Source organism: Polypterus senegalus, chromosome 6, assembly GCF_016835505.1.
Source record: "Polypterus senegalus isolate Bchr_013 chromosome 6, ASM1683550v1, whole genome shotgun sequence".
NCBI lineage: Eukaryota > Metazoa > Chordata > Cladistia > Polypteriformes > Polypteridae > Polypterus > Polypterus senegalus.
In genome coordinates, this window is record NC_053159.1 from 124,228,471 (window position 1) to 124,247,048 (window position 18,578).

Below are 18,578 nucleotides of genomic sequence, written 5' to 3' on the forward strand. Positions count from 1 at the left end.
AATATTTAGGTTTTGCTGTATATAAACCAGTGTGTTTACATACATAATTTCAATGAATCTTACCTAATATCTAAGAGAATACAAAGGGATTATGCTGTATAACTGTGCAGGGAATATTTATTAACAGTGTGGGAGAGGGGTTAAAATATATAAAAATAACCATACAAACATAAGGTTTCTACTTTGCGGATTTTCACCTATCGCGGGGGTGGGGGGGGGTGGTGTCTGGAACGCAACCCCCGCGATTGAGGAGGGATTACTGTAGTACTTAATTTCTCATAACCCTGAGTTAGATTAAGCATGTTTATATATTAATGGGTATTTTCTTTAGTTGATTTAATGTTCATAGTTAAAAGAAAACAATTGTTTTCCATACTTTTACATGCTGTATTTGCACATTGAGTGATCCTGGGGCCATACAATGAACCAGTGTTGTAGACCTCCATTACATCCATGTTTTGATAGCAATAGTCGCCCAATGGCTACATTTTCTTGAATGGAATCAGAGAACACTATTTGAGATGAAAAGTGATGCATTTATGATAAAGTGATATGGTGTGTGTCAGGAATGAATGATGTTTAAAAAGTTTAAATGTCCACTGCACAAGCTTGGCTCTGTCAAGTTATCAGTTTTTAAATCCCTCAAAGATGTTTTATGGGGTCACCTTTCTAAGACACCATATCTCTCATAGAATTCTTTGTTCCTCCATGCATTGGAAATTCAGTCAGTCATCATCCAACCCCAGCCAGCACAGGGTGCAAGGCAGGAACAAATCCTGGGCAGGGCACCAACCCACCGCAGGACACACACACACACACACACACACACACACCCACACACCAAGCACAATTTAGGATCACCAATACACCTAACCTGCATGTCTTTCGACTGTGGGAGGAAACCGGAGCACCCAGAGGAAACCCACGCAGACACGGGGAGAACATGCAAACTATACACAGGGAGGACCCGGGAAGCGAACCCAGGTCTCCTTACTGAGAGGCAGCAGCACTATCATTGCACCACCCGCATTGGAAGTGCTCATATCCCATAAATGCCTGCTCAAAAAGGTTGTCTTAGAGTGTCCACTCATGGTACACTTCTACTTATGAGATTTTAATTTGGTTATCCAGTATCCACTGTAGTAATCTGTGGAAGCATTGTGATAGCAGTAATGTATGGGGAAATTAAATCTTTCAGGAGCTGGAGGTATATTTTCAAATGAGGTTTATCATGTGTTAGTTTTGTCTTCATTTATTTTCATAGATATTTACTAGTATACTGAGCTACAATTTTACTTACCTCTCTTGATGTTACTGTCATATTTTGTCCTTGCCTTTCACAGATTGTTTTACCATATAGGAAGGAGGGTGTGGAGCTTCACAAATGAATTGGCACAGGAGTTGAAGGAAGCACTGCATACACTCCTTTGCCATCCGGCCTGTAATAGGTTTTTTCTGAAAATGTAAAAATCACATGTGACATGAGCTAAATTGCTGAGTTCAATATTGCTGCTGTGTGAATTATAAGAAACAATGTATAAAATTGACACCTCCCTCACCTTGGTAAACTGGCTGCATCATAGAAACATTTTACGGGATGTCTCCTGACTAATATGGGTACAACTGGTAATATTTCCAGAATTTTTTGAGTCTGCAGTGCATGAAACATTGGTTGATTTGACATGTAATGACCCAAAGTAAAATCTGTTATTGGTTATTTGTCAGGGAAAGTTTTCCCTTTATAAGACCATAAGATTGAAAGAAGGCAGCATTTTTTTAACATCTTTACCTCACAATAAACCTACTTGAACATGGAGACAACAATCTTCACATAGAACCCAAAATCAAAAATAAAACAACCCAAATTTTAAATAGAGCTTTTTTATAATAAACAGTACTGTAAGTCCAGGTCACTATTGTTTACAGATTTATTTTACTAATAAATATGGAACACAAGCAATAAATTTTTGGGTTAAGCAGCAGTTTTTTGGTTTATGTGCCGAGTCCCCTTCCCATAAGTTCACTGCTAGTAATCGATATGGGGGTTCATGTTATGAAAATTGACAGTCCTTATGTGCTTACAAAGAAAACTAAGAGTATTTCATTTCAGTATTTCAATACTGTATAGAAAGAAGAAAAATAATTACAGAATGGAAAAGACTAAAAGATCAGAGCAAACAGCAGAGGAAGTGATCTGCTGAAACTTGAACTCCAGCAAAGACTGGTTGCTATGGCAACATGAATGGTAGTTGTAAGCGAATCAGTGAATAAGAAAGTTTCCAATTGGCTGAACGACCACTATTTATGCACTTTGAAGCTATACTTTTTTTTACATAAGGGTTCTTTTTCTTTTCTTTTCAGTGGAGTACAGGATGACAGCACTAAATGTAATTCAAAAGAAAAGAAATTCTGCACAGTAGAACAAGAAGTAAATTAAAGAACAGAAAAAGTGAACAGATGAGCTCAGTTTACAATAGATTAGGATAACCTAGAAAATACAATATAGTTCTACAGATAAAGAGTAAGAAGTGATGCTTCATAATGTAAAACAAAAGCTTTCAAAATGGATGTGAATTCTTTGGGTTAAAGAAGTGGTAGGAACTGTGAGCTTGCAAAAAGCAGATGTAGCAGACATAACAGGCATTTGGTGAGAGCTGCATGTGAGTGTTTGGCATGGTCAGAAGACCGATATCTGGAGTTCTGTGGGTTCTTCCATGCGTGTAATTTTGCAGAAGTCACTTGTGGGCTTTGTAACCATGTAGAAGTGTCTAAAACAGACAAAAAAGTGTATTTAAACTGACTGTACAATTGTGTTCAGCAGCTGAATGACTTGCAGTGACCTACATAATGTTTTGGACAAAGACACTTTTTTTTTTTATTTACCCCTTTGTTCCACAGTTTAAAACTACAAATCAATCAATTCAGACATGATTAAAGTGTGCATTGCAGACTTTAATTTAAGAGTACTTGCATACATTTTGGTCACATCATGTAGAAATTACAACACTTTTTCTACATGGTCCCCCACTTAACGGCACCATAATGTTTGGAACATAGTAATGGCAGGTATGTTAAAGCAGTCATATTTAGTACTTTGTTGTATATCCTTTGCATGCAAGGACTACTTGAAGCCTGTGATTCATAGACATCACAAGGTGATGTAGTATCTTCTCTGGTGATACTGTGCAAACCCACTAATTCAGCCATCTTCAACTCCTGCTTGTTCCAGGGGCTTGTCCCCTTACATTTTCCCTTCAGCATATGGAAGGCATGCTTAGTTGAATTTAAACCAGCGGACTGGCTTGGCCATTCAATCATTTTCTATTTTTGAGCTTTGAAAAACTCCTGTGTTGCCTTAGCAGTATGTCTGGGATCCTTACCTTGTTCTAGAATAAAGCACCATGAAATAAGTTTGGAAGCATTTACTGGGACATGAGCAGATAAGATGTTTCTATACACCTCAGAATTCATTGTGCAGCTGCCATCAGCACTTCCATCATCAATGAAAAGAAGTGCGCCATACCTGTAGCAGCCATTCATGCACAAGCTATATCACCCCCACAATCATGTTTAATAGATGAGGTGATATACTTTGGATTTGGGCAATTCCTTTTCGTTTCCCCATTTTGCTCTTGCCATCACTCTGATGCAAGTTCATGTTTGTCTCGGCTGTCCACAAGACCTTTTTTCAGAGTTCTGCTGGCTTTTAAGTACTTTTTCTGAAACTGTAACCTGGCCATCCTGTTTTTGTGGCTAACTAGTGGTTTGCATATTGCAATGTGGCCCCTTTATTTCTGTTCATGTAGTCTTCTGTGGATAGTCATCTCTGACACACATACATCTGCCTCCCAAAGACTGTTTCTGATCTGTTGAACAGGATCTTGGCTTACCAGTCTCTTTGTGAATGCTGAGCTCACTGGTTCATTCTTTCTTCTTAATTATATTCCAGACAGTTGATTTAAGTAATCCTAAGGTTTTACCGATGTCTCTGATGGTTTTGTTCTTGTTTTGCAGCCTCATAAGAGCTTCTTTGACTTTCATTGTCACAGTTCTTGTCCTCCTGTTGAACAATGGGAAGTAAAGACTTCATAGGGTAGAAGCAAGCCCTAGGTATCGTATACCTGCAATAATGAAGTAATGAAACACACCTGTGTAATCACAAACAACTGTGATGCCTATTGTCACAAACATTATGGTGCCCTGAAATGGGAGAACAATGTGTATAAAGTGTTATTTCAACATGGTGTGACCAAAATTCATGCAAATACCTTTAAATAAAAATCTGCAATATGCACTTTAATCACGTCTGTATTGTGTGATTTATAATTTTAAATTGTGGAGCAGATGGTTAAATCTGAGAAATATGTGTCTTTGTCTCAAACATTATGGAGGGAACTGTGTATTTTATACAGCATATTTCACAACAACTATAACAAGGCCTGTGTGGAAGAAAACAAGAATAGGATAGAAGGAGAATATGGCAGCTCCACATAGAAAGAGATCGGACATAGGATTCAAAATTCCTTAGGCTGAAGAGCTAATTATCGTGCAATCACTTTGTGTGTAAAGTAAATGTGGTACATGAGAATAATTAATAATGCATGTAACCCAACACTTTACAGTATTATTTTAAACTTTGTTTACCAATGAAAATTGACCACTCCAGCTTTCCTACACCCTTGCCCTGGATAAATGGTTACAAAGAAGGATAAATGGATAAACCATGAATTTGTATTTCATTTCTATTTCTCTGCGGTGGCCTGGCGCCCTGCCCAGGGTTTGTTCCCTGCCTTGCGCCCTGTGTTGGGTGGGATTGGCTCCAGCGGACCCCCGTAACCCTGTAGTTTGGATATAGCGGGTTCGATAATGGATGGATGGATGGATGGATTTCTATTTCAACTTATTTCCCAAACATAATTGGAAAGCCTGTGTTTGTGATATGACCCTTATTAAAAAAACATACAATGTTCTAATTGTATAAACACTTCAGAGAATAATTTATGCTTACTAGTTAATAATGGTAACTTTTTATATGGTGCAAATTAACCTTATCCAATTTATAAATGGTGTTTTGTATGGAAATGAATTACAGCAGTCTGTTATTTTTACTTTATTTTATATTAAAGATCTTTAAGAAGAGCTATCTTTCTTTTAAGTAAAAAGTTGTCATTAGCTGAACTCCTTGGCTTCTGACAGAGAATTTAATTGACTGCATCCCATGAACTAGTTTGTTACCAGGCTTTGATTTCATATTGGGGGTTCAAGTTACTGCTGGTTCGTTTTGTTTTATAAGCCAAAACCTTTAAGGAGCACAGGTCTTGAAAGGTTAGGACATTGTATGATGTCAATTCATGGCTCCATTGTGAAATAGTTTGTGTTGTATAGGTGTTTTGACATTGTGGCATGAAACAAAAGGTCTTATATTTTTTAAATTGTATTTCCTCTGTTCACTGTGTCACTTCACAAAACTTCACAAGAAATTCAGTAATGGGTAAGAGTTGAGTGGAAACATTCTCTTAACTGCAGTCATTTCTCCTCATCATCCAGTGGGACTTCTCAGTATTTAGATGTGTTTGATATAAAGTTCACACTATTCATCATAATTGACAGCTATTGCTAAAAAGTGAGGTGTGCTAAAGTACAACTAGAAGGAGTCAGACTAACACACTGCCTTGTTAAATACCTGAGGTGTCTTGAGGGCATGGGTATGCACAAATTATGTTCTGTTATCTTTTATTTACCCTTTGTCTGCTGGCAAAAACTGGAGCTACATCATTTTTTATTTTTTTTCTTGCTGTCCTCTGTGTTAGTAATGGGAGTTTGCTAGCCTGAACAGATTTACATTTCCTGGCGCTGTTAGAGTTGGAAACACATACAGTGCATTGTAGTACACATAAATGTTCCATAACATCACTTCTTAATATGAGGTTAGGAAAAGATGTCTTATGTTTCCATAGAATGCCTGCATTGACCTGCTGGAGTTTACAAATGATTAGCAGATGTCAGGAAGCTGACATCCTTAAAAAGCAATTGGGTAACGCTGAGTGGCATTACCTTCAGTCACTTTGCCTTGCCATAATAGTACATTACACATTTAACACTTCCTGCTCTGCACTCTTGTGTTTTGTAAATGCATTGCACTACACTGTTACAATAAATGCGAAATCTGTTGAGGAGTTGAGCTGTTATTTCTTTTAAATAAAGAGGTTTCTAAAACATCCGTTTCGTTTAGTTTGTCACAATTTTGAGATGTAAGCCATAAGACAACTGTCACTAGGTTTGTTTGTGTGGGAAAAACCTATCACAGGTTGGTTCTTGTGTAGTTTTTCCATGTAATACTTGAGCACTCCACTACAGCGAGTGACTAGAAATTCAGTCCGTGTACTCGTGCTGTGACTTGGCAGCCTATTCAAAGTTCATTACTGTCTTCTTGTGCTCAGTGCATCTTGGATATATATGTTGGCTCCCTATGTCCCTGCATTACAATAAATGTAATTTGTACAAACAAATGTGAATGACCATATTAACAAATACATGAGTTACAGTGACAGGTTCCCACACCTGGTTCTGACAGTAGTTTGCTGATTTGAAATTATTCTCACATTTAATTTGCACTCACATTTATATTTAAAAAAAATTGTTTTTGAAAGATGCATTGAATTTTTTTCCCTACATCCCCATTTATATCAGAAATTTGTAACATAATTTGTTTTATTTCTTTTAGAAGTTAAATAAGTGAATGGATTTACTTATTATGAACAATCATACTCTTATTTTTTGCAACTTCTTCTATAACTGTGCAATAGCCAGTGCGATTTTCTATGTAGTGGAGTGCTGTGCTGGTAACATCACTTCATGATAGGCCACATGCTAATTAAAAGGGCAAGATCAGTAGGGCACACTCTCGATCCCCTGGAGGTGGTAGCAAAGGAGAGAATGAAAACAAAGCCATTATAAACAAAGCTGCACATCCTGTCTCTGGCACACTAACATTGACACTGAGAGTATTTAGCTAGCAATTTATTCAGCAGAAGTGTCTCAGGAAATGCTGCTGTGGCTTCTTTAACAGTAGTATTCCATTATAATGCCTGACTATAATTGCCAAGCCTTTATTTTAAAAATGTCTTCCTTTTTAGTCATTCTGGTGTGTGTTCAGGCCAGAGTCAGTGAGTGTATGTGTGTTTGTGTGTGTGTGTATATGTATGTATATATATCTATTTATGCATTTATTTATTTAAAGAACTTCTGAAAAAGTGAAAATTTTCCCAGGGGTCAAATAAAAATGTTTAAAATGTGATCAGTCAGCTAATAGCATATTAATACAACACTTTTTGCGGTGAACACCAAATTAAAGATCTTCATAATTTATATGGATAGTTTAAATGGTAGTCATTAGTAGGGCCTGAACCTGTGATTTTGTGTTTTCTTTTCCTTCTTGTATATATTTTATTTTAATTTGATAGTATAAATTTAGAAACAGTTGAGAAACCACACTCTTAACCACAATTTGAATTATTAATAAGGTAGGAGAACAGCAGTCCAGTGTTTTGCAATTGCATTGCACTATGCTGGTGCAATAAATGCAAAAATTGCTGAAAAGTTGAGATATTCCTCCTTTTGGAAAGAGAGGATTCTAAAAAGTCAGCTTGATTTAGTTTGTCAGATTTGGAGGCACAAGCCATAGGCTAACAATCATTAGATCTGTTTGCCAGGGGAAGACATATCGCAGGGTGGTAGTTCATCAAACCATGGCATTCAGTGATTGGTCGGAAAACTGAGAGGGGAAAAAACATTTAATTCTAAGTTTCGGAACAACACCCCCCAATTAAACCACAGCACCCTGGGGGAGAAATGCTATTCCCAGAGGTGTGACTAACAGGAAAACTGCCACTTCTCACCTCATCAGAGAAAAGTGCAAATGAAAAAAAAACACAAACTACAGACAAGTGCAAAAGATGTTAAGGTGAGTGGAAGGGGTAGGACAAGAATCCCCTTTTCAGTTCCTATTCACTTTTAAAAACTGTTTAAATAAATAAAAAAGGTTTATTAATTCACTGAAGACTTCCAAGCAAATAACTATAGTGTTTGTTTCTTTAAGAGGTGGGTAGTGGTGTTTATTCTTGTGGATGGAAGAAATTGCTAATAAATTGGTCCTGACCTCACAGTGCACGGCACAATTAGTCACTCAGACAATGCAATGTCTGCAAGCCTCTTATCTTGACTTCTGTTGGCTAAAACAGTCAGCTCTGTAGCACCAAATATCTGTCACTGGCATCAAAATGGTGGACTCTTTAGTCTCTAAACCTCTGCAAATAATTCATCAATGGAGTAGATTTCTTGTCTGCCATTCTTTCTCTCTAAAATTTATCTGCGCCTTTCATTATCCTCGTTTATATGTAAAACTTGTTTTGACAACTGTCATGACAAGTTTAGTGCAGTTTGCCTGTTCACACATGTAAGAATGACCTGGTAGTTTTTTTTTCAGCAGTCTAAGGGAGGGAGGCGTCGAGAAAGTTGAACAATTTGTTAGAAAAAAATCTTTTTGTTATTAAAAACAGTTGTTAAGAACTAGCACTAGAACATAACATTTTGTTGTATACATTTGTTGCTTAATATACTTAAATCACAAAGATGTGACACATAAATAGTACCTTGCATGGGAAACTGAAACAGTAGTGCAAGAAATGAAGCAGGAAAGATCTAAAGAAGTTTGCAACCACATTTTTACTTTTTTTAAAAGTCTGTGTAAAAGATACAATGCCTAGCCATAAGAGGTGGTAACTGGACTCCTTGGCTTGAATGGGATGTTTTATTTCAGAATTTGCAGATGCATTTCAAATGTTAGGCCTTAACAAATGAGTTGTCAGGGAATTCTTGAATCTGTCATATTCACATTTGGCTTTGATCGGATAGTTTACCTGTAAATTCCTGCAGTTGACAATTTTTTAAGGTGTTTACTGTATATGAAATTTCAAATGTGGTAGGCAGGCCGAGTAAGCAGAATCTCTCTTCAGATGGTTTAAATGCTGTTTATGCACAAAGCGGTAGATGCTTAACATGCATGCACCTTTCCATCCAATTTGAAAACCTGCTTGTCCTCGGCAGGGTCATGGCATGAACTCTATACATCTTATGCAGTATTCTCCATGTTTGGATACTTTTCTCCATCTAAACCAATTTTCTCAACATTCCAAGGAGATGCATTTTAGGTTAACTGGAAAATAAAAATTGGAAACAGTCTTTATGTAATGCCATTACAGCATCCACCATCACAAAATAAGAATACAAATTGCAAAAAAATTCTAATTCTAAATTCTCAAGTGACTTCCAGGTCAGAAATTGAGGTAATGTGGGATTGAAATTTGTGATTCAGTTTGTAACAGCCATTATTCCTTTTACATTGTTTTTTTAAACTGTGTGCCACATTTAACCTTTTCTTATCTCAGCTTGCAAATCTTCTTCTTTATCTAATAGGTCTTGGAATTATTTTTTTGCCTCCTTCTTTGAAAATTTTACATTTAGCCCTGCTCATAGCTGAATGATGTCATTAAAGACATTAGTTGCTTCCTTACCTTGTAATTCAAGCATCAAGGTAAAAGCCTCAGACTAAACACTTGTCCTAGATGGGCGATGTAGTTGGTCTGGTTTACCCTAGTAGTGTTTCTTGTTTTGTCATTTCCATCTGTGTTTCATTTTATACAATGAGAGAGAGATGGCAGCAGTGTTAATGATTCTCCACTAAGGGGTGTTAGAGCACAGTTTATTGTTCTAAAGGCAAGCAATATCCTTGCAATTGTAGCACTGTAAAAAGTTAATGAAGTGGGAACTGAGGAGAACTGATGAAAGCCAAGATCAAATCAGGGTTTCCTTTTTACTGCCTCTAATATACTGTACATGTAGCCCAACAACATCAATTATTCTTGTAACAGATTGCCTTCTTATTAGTGGTAATAGGAATACAGTACATACTGCACAAATGATTACTTTTGCAGAGAATTTCTTTAAATAAAATATTGTAAGAAATTCAATGTGTTTAAAAAAACAACAAATAGAGTTTGAACTGAATTTAATTTCCTGCATTCATGGAATCTCTCTTAATGCCAGTAAATGCTGTATCAGTATCATCAGCTGCAGGAATTTCCTGGTGCCCCACAGAAAAAAATGTTTTGTTGTTTTTGTAATTACTTTAAGTATGGCTGTTTAATGTAGCACTCTTATGGAAGAACATGATGCAGATCTCAAAAATAATAAGTCCAGCTAAGCAGTGCCTGTGTTGTATCTTCAACCATCCACCCCCACCTTTGGATTCACAAGGCAGTCAGATAACAGTGGAGACATAATGAACACTGTTTTGAAGGTTATGAAGATTAGATTGAACTTGCATTTGCGTCCCAAAAATAAGCTAGTGGGCAATTTCAAGGCTTTAGGAGCAAGGGTGCATTACTTGCAGTCTGTTATGTTCTTTAAAGTTTCTGAATCCTAGAGTGTTCCCGTTAAGGTGCAGTTGTAGATGACGGATAATAGACCATATTCTTGTGCTTTGTTCTGTCACAGTAGAGTCTTGCTTTTTATTTTCTTATTCCGTACACAAGCACTCACTGTTTTTATTTTTTGTTTAGCAGTTTGACCAGCAAACACCTTGTACAGTGAGGTATTGCAGCTTGCCAAACACATTAAAATTCATACAAGCACTTTTATTGAACACAGAAAGATGCCTGACCAAGTATCTTTTAAAAATTTCTTAATCCAAAGCTTAGGTTGCATCAAGACAACAACCACACTCAGGTAAGTTTTCTATCACTAGGTATATGAAAAGGGGCCACTGGCATTACACCAGGCAGGCGTGTCATTCACCAGCATTGACAGACACTGTGGATCAAGCTCTATCATACTCTGACAGTAAGGCAGGGTTTTTAGCACATGGGCAGAACAGATAATTGTCCAAGGTCTGATTGCCTTTGAATGTCCACACCAGAGCAAGACCAGTACATCTTAGTTGTCTTACTGAGAGGTTGTTTCAGATCTACCACCCATTCTGCTACTAAAACTACTGCCAGACACAATGGCAGTATGAGGGACAGGCTCCATATTGCTGGCCTCAGAACTTAGCAAATTGTGAGAGGCCCTCTGCTCATATCTCCTTGATTTATGACTGTATTACAGAACACTTTTATGTCAAGCACTAAGCTACTTTTACCAGAAGCCTTGGGTTTGGGGTGCTTTCACTGGCACACTTGGAGCTTTGACAAAAAACTAAGAGGCGAATGTTTTTGCTGAGAAGTATTTGTGTGCCAAATTTTAAATCGGTCACTTGAAAAAGAAAGAAACAAATAGATATTACATTTAATAGAGATAAACATAATCATTGGTCTGCCTTACCTAATTATGAGTCTCAAAATAGCCCATCTGTGTGCGTATGATTTTTTTTTTTATTTTTTATTTTTAATGCTCTTATTTCAGTTTCAGGTTAGAAGTGCATTAAATGAACCTACCAGTGAACAAACCAACTACCAGTATACAGGATTCTAGCCCAAGGCATGGTACAATCATGCAGAATCTAATTTTCACTTGTACTAGTGCCATTTAAACTGTTTTTCTCCTATTTGAACTGTGTAAGCCTAGACACACTAGGTGATTCAGCTGGTGCTCAAATCACAATGAAAGTTCTGTGAGGAACTAGTGCTAAACCTAGTTCAAAAATGATGTTCTCATAATAGTGAATAGTAAAGTTGATCCATTTATTATTCAATCTGCTTAATCCAATTCAGAGTCACTGGGATCAGAACCTATTCTAGCAGTATAGGCAACATGGCAGGAAAATTTTGAATCACGTAAAGTAAAATAAATTTTTTTTTTTTTAAACATTTTTTTTTTATTTAGCTAACAGCTACATGTGGACAAGAAGGATTCTTGCACCTAGGGACAGTCCGACTTGAATCTAAACCCATTGATGTATGGGTTTACCTACTTACCTAAGCAAGACGCATATGTTACTTTCCTTTCTCTTTTGCTGACTATGATCTTTGTAATAAGGAGCATTCCATTTTACTTTTTGCAATTAGGTTATTTACTACAGTATTGCTATTGAGATGGATCACCATTGAATTGTCTCTGGGATTTTGCTAATAGGCCTAAGTTGCTCCCTCTTTCTGTCTCCTGGTGTTGAAGTTCCTAATACCTCAAAAATGTTTAAAATTCTCTTTACTTTTCTGATGCAAATCGTTACTATGGTTAAAAAGAGGGTCCTATGTGCCAATATGCATGTATCAGAAGAGAAGTGAAGAGGATTTGGGGTTTCTTGTGGTTCTTTTGAACCAAATGAGCTCACTGCTAGAACCCTAGACAACTTACCTAGAGATGCTACCTCCTTGTGGCACACGTACTTTGGTATACTGTTCTTTTGGATGTGGCCACAGTTCCTGGACAGATGCTCTCACCCACTGCAAAAAGGCTGATCCTCTGAATACCTTAACAAGGGCAGGGACTGACCAGTCTTGCTACCAATCTTCCATCCCTGCAAGGGGTAAACCTCTAAATAAGATAACAAAGACCAGGGACTGCTCTGGCAGGGATCACAAATCACCATCTGCTCACTGTTTGGTACCACTGAAGAAAAACCTGAACGAGTACAGTTCAACCCGCTACAGCTCTCGCTATGCTTGCATTAACCTTTTATGACCTGGGTTAGGATCTTACAGATCCTGGATATATATCTCAATCTCTCATGCTGTAGAACCTCAGACACCTCAGTGATCGGCTAAACACTAAACAAGGCAGTTTCAATGAGATGACAATAGACTTTATTAGTCTCAATTTATGTTTATTGCTTATTTGCACAGAAACCAGGCATATTAAACACTACAAGTTAAAACAGAAGAAAATAGACAATTTGAACAATTCGAAACCAACATCCATTCTGTAAGCTTTGCCTCAGATAGCTCATTTGGCTTTTTAGCTATTGCCTTTTTATCTTCTTAATCCAGCTGAAGTGTTCTTTTAAAGTGCAAAGTGTTGCACCTTCTTTTTTCTCTAAGGTTAGCTGTGATGCTTGTGAATATTGGGAAGCCACAGCTGGGTGACCTGACAGAAATAGCAAAGAAGTGCTTCCATATCCTTCTCTTTAAAGTGTGCTTTATGACTGATTATGCAAGAATGAGTAATAATTGCATCAATCAAAATTGAACAACTGATAATTTCCAATTTTTTTTTTTTTTTACTTGCTAGCGAAGCTACTTTGATATTGTGTTGAAGGTGGTTTACCCACCACCACAAGACAGAGTCCTCCACAACCTTCCTTTACTCTGATTCATCTTCATTATTAATGTATCCTATAAAGGAGGAATCATCTGGGAATTTAGGTGGCAAGCGCGAATATTCTCCTGGAAGTCTGTTTGAATCGAGAACAAACAGGAAAGGAAGACGCATGATGTCACCTCTGTTGTTGGAGAAAAGAGTACTGAATATTGAGAGAAAGCAATTTGTGTGGTGGCACTTAGAACATCTGATATGAAGAGCAGTCATCTAACATTTCAGTTCCTTAATTTCATCACTAGAGTTTCGGCTTAGTCTTCCTCACTCATGCAGTAATACATACTACATGACCATTTTTTTCTTTGGTCCATTCTGGCACACTCTGTGACTTACAAGTGTTTTTTTTTTTTGATTGATGAATGTAGAAAATCTAAATCACTTTTCAAGTTCTATTCAAAAATTCTAATTTTTGGTAGATGAAGTGATTTCGATTCTCTATGTTCAAGTTCTATTAAAAAAATCTAATTTCTAAATAAATAAATTCTTTGACCGCAAACCACAAAGTGTGGAGTTGAAAATTTTTTTTAAAAATGTTAATATTTTTGTTGTTATGACCAAATTGAATTTTCCTTGCATGAGTAAGTGTGAATGAATATGTGTATGGACAGTAAGTGTATCTACGACAGACTGGTTTCTTGTTCAGGGTTGGTTCGTAGCACATGCCCTGTGCTGCTAGAATATACCTAAGTTCCCAGTGGCCCTGAACTGGATAATCAAGTTATAAACAGAGCTAAACTTATCACATTATATTTGTTTTAAAAAGATTTCAAGAAAAATGAAAGTACCTATGAAAAGAGTATGAAATAAACGTGCTTCCTTGTACTATTAAATATTTTGAGCAGCACTTCATTGCTACTACTTACATGAGATGAGCTTTAGAAGGTCACAGTACTTTGCTCATATCTGCTTTTTCACAATCCTTTGCATACAAAAAACGTTTTTATGATGTTTCGTAAAACATTTTAATTTTCAATTCCACATTTTTCATAAAGTTTTGAATTTGAACTTCTGTATTACAGGTCCAGGGCCCCAGATTCAAAGCTTGGCCTTGGCAGAGCTTTGTGGAGTTTGCATGTTCTCCTTGTGTATGTGTGGGGTGTTGGAGGGCACAGCAAGACACTGAGTAACTCTGGAAACCGATTTCTTGCATACTTTATGTGGAAGTCAAAAAATTATCAGAAATAATAGGGCCGATTACAGTATGCATTGCTTGAAGAATCAGAGCACGCTTCATGTTTGCCACATCTAGCTGACCTCAATAGATCAAAGTAATTTCTTGCGGCAAAGCACATAATAGCAAAGAAATTGCAAAAACAATGAAATAGTAGCCTCCCAAGCCCATCCTCTCCACTCAAAGCCAGTGATTAGGGCAGAAGCTGTTGCCATGAAAGATTTTTTTTTCATTATTATGATGAGGGCTGCCTGGAGACGTCTGCTGATACAGATCGGAGGGTGGCTTCTGAATTCAAATATGAGGGAAGGTTTATGCTCTTCAGGGTACAAGACTGTTGTAGACATGACATAACTGGGTTTGTAAGAGGCATGTTGAGTGCTTGACAGCAAATTTTATGCCACTTTTGTAAGCTGGTTAACAAATAGAGGGGTGCTTCAAACTGTAATACCTGTCAAAATCTTGACCCATGTGTATGTTATGCAGCTTATTATAAGCTAGTCGGAGACAGCATCCATCAAAAGGGACAGCTTGTATGCATTACATGGGGCTACCTGTCAATGAAAAGCTATTAATACAAGAAAACATGATGGTCTCCTGTCAGTGAGTCATTAGCTGGTGAGATCAGTGGGCTAATATAATTTTTTAAATTCAATAAAAAAAGCAGTCCAATCATCTCTATCAGTCTTTCTTACTGGAACCCAGAGCTCTTGGGCCTGTATTAATTTTTTAAGAAAATTCTGTTATGATTATACTAAACTGTATTGTCTGTGTATGATCATTGTATATCCCTGTACTTACCCTTTACCTAGGGATAAGTGTAATCATCAGATTTGTTACCAGGTTGGTCTACTGTCGCACCTTAGGATTATCGCACACATACATAGATATACACATGCACACAGACCCTGGCCACAACAGTGTCCCATGAATGACACATACACACACAGCTGGTTAACCTCTAGCACTTTAAACCACACAAGTGCCTTAGGTATAGCTTTGGTGGTGGGGGATGGGATAGCAGACTGCCTGTTGCCGGTGCTGATTGACATATTTGCAGAACAAAAGACGCTGATGAGGCGGTGCAAGGGAATTTAAGGTAGCTTGGCATTACAAGTTTTTTTTGTAGGCTTCAGGGATTCTAGTGTTAAGAAAAGGGAGATTAAGACGTGTTTAAAATTATGAAGGAAATTAGTAGAATTGATCAAGACTGTTACTTTAAAATGAGTTTGTCAAGAGCATGGGGACACAGTTGGAAACTTGTTAAGGGTAGATTTCATACAAACACTTTCAAGTTTTTCTTCACACAGAGAACTATAGACGCATGTAATAAATTACCAAGTAGTGTGGTAAGACAATAGGACTTTAGGGACTTTCAAAACTAGTCTTAATGTTATTTTTGAGAAATTAAGTGGATTGGATTGGCAAGCTCTTTTGGACTGAATGTCCTGTTCTCATCTAAGTCTTTCTAATATTCTAATGAACAAAAAGGCTAATGTCAGTACATAAGTTGAACCAGGGTCTGTTGTGAAAAGGGTCAGGTTATAAAACCATCAAACACACAAAACAAAATCTTTGTGAAACAGTTCTAAAAGCGACAAAGATCAATGACATTTTGAGCAACAAGTCAAATGAATCTGATTGAAGGCATAGTGATTGTGGTAAGTAATGCATTCTATAAGTTCATTTTGGCTGATTTTCAATCATGAAAATTCTTTTTGTGAAGTTTGTTTTTAGTTGGTTTCGACAAAACTCTGTTTTATCCCTGTTTTGTTTTTCTCTAATTACGTGATGCATTTGAATGTGTCACGTGACCACAATCATTGCTATGGTGATGATGTTGTCTTGTTGTTCTTTAGTTATCTGCCATAAGACAGGTCTTTCATTTGCAGGTTCTTCCGTTGTACTCTGTCTTCTGCTCTTCTTTTCATTTCTTGGTATGATTTACAGCCTTTCATGTACATCCCTCGGCCTTCCTCTTGATTTTTTTCCCTTTAGTTTACCCTCCAGCACCATTTTCAACAATCCACCTCCTCTTAGTACCTGTCCCATCCATTGTTGTTGCCTTCTTATCACTGTTTCAAGCTTTCTTCACCATTCCTTTTCAGCACTTCTTCATTAGATAATTTATCCAGCCGACTGATCTTTACCATTGTTTGCCATAGCCACAGTTTAAATGCTTCCAGTCTATTTTTATCCCCTTTTCTCATTGTCCATGTCTTTGCTCCATACAGCTCAACACTTTAGATTACTGTTTGGATTATTCTTTTCTTCTGTAATAGGAAGTAGTAAGTAAGTAGGTAGGAAGTAACAACACAAAAATGATGGCGGCCTCAGTTTACACTATTACTTGGCGGATAATAGCAATGTCTAAAGATTCCAGTGTACGTAGGGCCTACTTGATAATAAAGCTACGTGTCAGGTTTTATTTTTGGTTATGACTATCTTGTTGGCCCTCACTTTTGATTTTCATTTTGTTCTCTTGTTTTTTTGATTGCTTTTCATTTATGATCATCTGGTTCTAACTCTATGCTTGTCCTCACTATGATCACATCTGCATTTATCAACTCCTAGTTTTGTTCTGTCTCACAACAATCCTTGGAAACTTGTAGGTCCCCTAACATTGATAACGTGTAAATTGCCTACCATTTAACCTGAACTGGATAAGCAGTTACTGTAGGTATGGTGTAACTATGGTTGCCAAAGAACAGCAAACTTGATTGGCTGCTGGAGACATGGCAAACAAAGGAGGACCTTGGTCAGATATTTTTTGTATTCCCTTTTACCCCAGCTTCCTAATTTTTTTTAAATTCCAGTTTGAACCTCATGTAACATTGAACATGATACATTTCAGAGGCAAAACCATAGAAACACGTAAAGGCCACAAATGATGTTGACTGAGATAATTTAACAGAAATACTTATTTTTTTTATAATATTTCTTATTCTGAACACTTCAACTGGTACATGTAAATTTAATTAAATAACATTGCAATATAATATGATATTTTTCAAATCCACTTAATAAAAATTAGGTCATGCAGTCCTAGAACCTACCCTAACCGTATTGGACAGAAATCGGGGCCAAACCATTCCCTTTGCAGAGTCCATTTAATTACTCATACACACTTGTAGAGTTGTCAGTTAGTCAAACTTGTAGGTTTTTAGACTGTGAAAGGAAAGTTGGAGTACTCTGAGAAAAATCCCATGCACGCAAACAATACACATATTCCACATAGGCAGCGGCTAGGTACAAGATTCAGATACAGAACTCTGGAACAGTACTAACTACTGCACCACTGTGCTGCCCTAAATTACATCAGTTCTTTTTTCTTTAAAGGTCGAAGGTGAGAACTTTTAAAATTTATATTTGTTTGTAAAGTAAGAAGCTGAATATCAGACAGTTGTAGGCAGAATAATGGATAGACAAGACCGGAACTTGATTTTGTTTGTCTAATATGCATTTTTAAACTTGAGCTACTGGATGACTCATAAATAGACCATAAATATGAGACTGTTCAGGTATTCTAGTACAAATTATTAAACTTTATAAATTCAGATATTTTGCTTTACTAATTTCATATGTAATATGGTGCTTTTGAATTTTCATTGACATTGTAAATGTTTTGTTGTGATTTTTTTTATTTGCTGATAATTTATTGCAAAAAATATTCAACATGATACATGAAAGCATCAACACAGCAAGCTTGAAGCTGGATTATATAGACTAGGAAAACAATGGCTGGATGAAAGGAATAGTGGAACTAATAACTAGCTTAACTGCAAGATGGATGAGACTGTGGTAGAAGTTTGAGATGCATGCGTGCGTGAGTGTGTGTGTGTTTAAGTGTGAATGTCTGTGTCCACCTTTCCAGGATTTCCATAAAGCTTATCAAGTTGTTTTCTAGAGCTGAATTCATAACCTCCAAGAATATAACTGTCAGATAATTAAAGTCCACCAGAGGTCACTGCCTTATGGGATATGAATTTTGTAGTTCTTTAGTTAGGTCCAGGATGCAGTAAAACTCACATTTGTAGATGTGTGTGTGATTAAAGTATAATGATTTGAACTTATTAATGTTTAATATCCCTAATCC

The 18,578-nt window shown here is 36.9% G+C and overlaps 1 protein-coding gene and 1 long non-coding RNA gene across 2 annotated transcripts in view; one reads left to right on the forward strand and one right to left on the reverse strand.

The window, feature by feature from the left end:
* Positions 1–18,578, forward strand: part of abr (ABR activator of RhoGEF and GTPase) — a 382,201-nt gene that overhangs the window by 43,756 nt on the left and 319,867 nt on the right. The gene's annotated exons all lie outside the window — the stretch shown is intronic.
* LOC120531544 overlaps positions 1–18,578 on the reverse strand; it is a 72,425-nt gene that overhangs the window by 26,295 nt on the left and 27,552 nt on the right. Inside the window, exon 2 of the long non-coding RNA XR_005634118.1 lies at positions 1,301–1,455. This is a non-coding gene — a long non-coding RNA (uncharacterized LOC120531544). The remainder of the gene's footprint in view (positions 1–1,300; positions 1,456–18,578) is intronic.